This window comes from Rutidosis leptorrhynchoides, chromosome 2, assembly GCF_046630445.1.
Source record: "Rutidosis leptorrhynchoides isolate AG116_Rl617_1_P2 chromosome 2, CSIRO_AGI_Rlap_v1, whole genome shotgun sequence".
In the NCBI taxonomy this organism is placed as follows: domain Eukaryota; kingdom Viridiplantae; phylum Streptophyta; class Magnoliopsida; order Asterales; family Asteraceae; genus Rutidosis; species Rutidosis leptorrhynchoides.
In genome coordinates, this window is record NC_092334.1 from 656,333,174 (window position 1) to 656,337,524 (window position 4,351).

A 4,351-nucleotide genomic window follows, 5' to 3' on the forward strand; every position below is an offset into this window, starting at 1 on the left:
GAATGATCGAAGCCGAATATGCCCCTTTTACTTGGTAACATAAGAATTAGTAAACCAGTCTACTAATTGACGCGAATCCTAAAGATAGATCTATTGGGCCTAACGAACCCCATCCGTTGTAGCGGATGCTTTAGTACTTCGATGTTGTTTTATATCATGTCCGAAGGATTTCCCGGAATGATAGGGGATATTCTTATATGCATCTTGTTAATGTCGGTTACCAGGTGTTCACCATATGAATGATTATTTTTGTCTCTATGCATGAGACGTATATTTATGAGAACTGGAAATGAAATCTTGTGGTCTATTAAAATTATGAAATGATTATTTATGATAAACTAATGAACTCACCAACCTTTTGGTTGACACTTGAAAGCATGTTTATTCTCAGGTATGAAAGAAATCTTCCGCTGTGCATTTGCTCATATTAGAGATATTACTTGGAGTCATTCATACATATTTCAAAAGACGTTGCATTCGAGTAGTCGAGTTCATCAAGATTATTATTAAGTCAATTATAGATGGATATATTACGAAAGAGTATGCATGTCGTCAACTTTCAAAGTAAATGAAAGTTTGTCTTTTAAAAACGAATGCAATGTTTGTAAAATGTATCATATAGAGGTCAAGTACCTCGCGATGTAATCAACTTTTGTGAATCGTTTATAATCGATATGGAATTCGTCCGGATGGATTAGGACGGATCTCTACAATATATATATATATATATATATATATATATATATATATATATATATATATATATATATATATACTCGTGAAATGACCCGTGGAATCACGGGTTTGTTTAAACGAAACAGTTTAATGATATGTTTTAGGTATTAAGTAAATGTAAATGTTTGTCGTTTTTACAAACATATTGATATATACTTAACTTGGTTAGAATAAATAAACTACATTCATTCTCTCACCACCCTCTTCCAATTTTCATCACAAATACTGTTTTCATTGTGGTGAGCCCATTTGGCCACCTATAATCAAACTTAACACAACGTACTTTTCAACCTAGTAGATGAACAAAGTACAAAGATAATCGAATAAACCAAGTCACAAGACACTTGATAGATTATGCATAAATGAATATTATATTCATATAATGTGGACAAATTTGTAAACATTTCCCATCTAAAACCTTTTTTAAAATAAGCTAATTATATAATTTATATTACTCTAAGGAAAAAGTCATTCAAAATACAACCGACCCAACAGTGGGATTGCAATAACACCACACCTATAGATGTATACAAATTTACACATAAACTCCAGTATAATAAAACCAAGATTTACGTCTTATAATCCTCTTGTGCCTTCTCAACCATTACCAAATATTCCTTTTGGATCCAACCTCCATTTATGACCATCCGCAGCTAACTTTGAATTGCGATTAGAGCATCATAAGTGAGATAACACCTTAACACTTGTAATAATAACCTCTTTTACGATTGCAGACCTGCTTTCTTGGCTTCCATGGATTAAATTATTACGCCATCTCCAAATGTTCGGGTTGGAAGTTTTTTACGATTCAATCTCCAAATACAAAGGTTTAGATCAAGCTTTCAAACAACGATTTCAAAGTTAGAAGATATGTGATCATAGAATTGCATATCTATCATATCGTCTAATACTTCGTTTTTTTTTCATTCTCTTAGAAACCCACTTAAAGCTCTTCACCTTTATTTATCTCATTGAGTAGGACCATTACACCACCACTTCCTTTCATAAACATTTTGATACTTAGTTTCCTAAATCCTTCATATGCACATATACAATACTACTTTGTCATAGCCCATACTTGAAACTAAATCAAGTATATCCATGTAAGAAATTTATATATAAACTACATAATTACTATATCAAAGTCAAAGTTACACCTTTTAATACTACTTTTCATAACTTGCTAACTTATTACTGTAAACATAAATTTCAAAGTATGAAACCAGAATATCACCTTCAATTATTTGAAGAGCTTTCTTGACTTTGTGCTTGCGATCGGGATAATGCAGGTTGAAACCCAGATCTGAAGTTGTACATTTCTTGACTTTGTTATCACCTACAACAAAGTAGAAATACAGATCAACAACACAAACCGGCCCAATCAGAATAATGCAGGTTGAAACCCAGATTTTAATATTAATGCTTGATCAACACATCACAAATATCAAAGCTCAAAATATGAAGTCCTTGTAAGTTTAACATATTCAGACTCAAGATTATAGTGCAGCTAAACTCATTAAAAAAACAACAATAAATAAGGTGCAAGAACATTAATATTAGAGAGATATGTGAAAGGTACCTTAAACTTCTCTTAACTTGGTTCCGATCATAATCATCATCATCTTTTTCATCATCTCTGACACATCACAAACACAATGAATTTACATAAATAGTTGCAAATATTCATCACATACTCGAATCAACATGTTTTTAGTATAGTTGTTGCAAACTTCACAAGAAAGCTGGAAATTAATAAACAAACTGACCAGAATAGTCCAGAGTTCACAATTTTAAGTTGGTCCATATTGCCACATCTAACTAAATATATACTAAACAAAATACAATATTAACATAAACCATACCATCCTAAATCTATCAATATTAAACACAAATACAAAATTGATGCAATAGAATAGCCACAATTCATTCAAATCATTGGTTCAGCTATCTATCTATCTACCATAGTTTCAAATATATACATAAATACATAAAACAATTTTTCTCATCCAATTAATATTTATATCTAGCCAATTCAATTTAATTCATCAAAAACATCTAACAAAAGTCCCAAAAGATATTCAGAATGAACATACCGAAGTTGTTCATATCCAAAATAACAAAGTAGCTACAATTTTTTTTCTTACAACAATACCACTAATGGTGGGTTTGATAAAACTGAATGATTTAGCATTGAATGGTTTATAATTCTGAATGGTTCAGAAGCTCTGAATCGATATGATTCTGAATGAAAATTTACTGTTTGATAATAGTCCTGAATCAACACTCTGAATGAGCTAAAATTACTATTTTAACCTTGTATATATATGTAACTTAAAATAAATAAAAAACAATATTAACTAAAATACAACATTGTAAGCCTACCAATTATATAGATACAGTGACAACTTTCTAAACAATTGCTGTAAATAATTACAAACCAAAGTTTCCAAACAGTTCCTTTCTAACTACGCTCAACGTAATTAAGCTCGAGACTTTTGTCACTTTATTATTTTCTGAAAAAAATCATTTATACATAGAAGTTCGCAAAAAATTATACTCACCAAAACATGATCAGTAAATGCATAATTAGCCCAAACATAAAAGGATAAACCATCGCAGTAGATATAATTCATCTAATTAGCCTAAAAAATTCGTAAAATAAAACAGAGGCTAAAACCGAAGGTTTTTGGGTCTATCCATAAACATTAGAAAAAGGATCGATGGAGAAATTGGGTCTATTAATAAATAATAGAAAAGGATATAAGCATTATAAAGGCAGATCATGTAACAGAGTATAATCGATGGATGCATATAAGGAAGATATTAAATTGTTATATTGTAAGAAATCATTAGAATCATATGTCATATGAACACTTATAATAAATAGTTATACATGAAAGAAGAAAAATAAATAAATAAAAGTAGATGATTATTGAGGTGAAGAATAATTACCAGGAAAAAGAATATCAACCAGTGGAAGAATTTGAGAATCACGATTGTGAAGAGAAAGAGATGAAAACAAATGAGAAATAAATGTGAGACGGTGTTGAGTGTTTTTTTAGGGTTTTGAGGAAAGGGGAATGACGATGGAGATGAAAGAAAAAGCAGATGAAGAATTAGTAAACCCTAATTTGAAAAGAAAAGAATAGCCGTGTGAAGTATTTATTTGATAATTAATGTGTTTTTTATTAAATATTATAATTATAATGACATCAGCGAGATGTCTTAGATTTTTTTCTTTTTTTTTTTAATTTTTTTCAACGAAGGAAAAAGCTTATTTATGATGTCATCATTTTAGAAATTTAATAGAATCTATAGATAGATAGATATATATATAGTGGTAGGATCAAGAGGGAAGTAACCAATCGGGGAAGCGGGGGAAGCAAATTTGTTTTTCATTTTTTGAAAATTCACGAACATTATAGATTGGATGAAAATATGAACATTTAATAAAGACACTTTGTGATAAATATTTTTTATTTTGGCAGGAAAACGCTCGAAGAAGTAATATATAACAATTATCGTGTTTTTCGAGAGTATGTTGAGGTTTTAGGTATTAGGGTTTAGATATTAGGGTTTATAGGGTTTAGATATTAGGGTTTAGAAATTTCGGGTT

At 29.9% G+C, this 4,351-nt stretch overlaps 1 long non-coding RNA gene across 1 annotated transcript; it reads right to left on the reverse strand.

The window, feature by feature from the left end:
• Nucleotides 1-1,127: 1,127 nt before the first annotated feature.
• LOC139893820 (uncharacterized) lies at nt 1,128-3,849 on the reverse strand. The gene is made up of 4 exons (XR_011774711.1): nt 3,688-3,849; nt 2,315-2,371; nt 1,970-2,071; nt 1,128-1,770 (listed from the first exon to the last, which is right to left on the reverse strand). It is a non-coding gene; the product is annotated as an uncharacterized lncRNA (long non-coding RNA).
• Between the last annotated feature and the right edge of the window lie 502 nt (nt 3,850-4,351).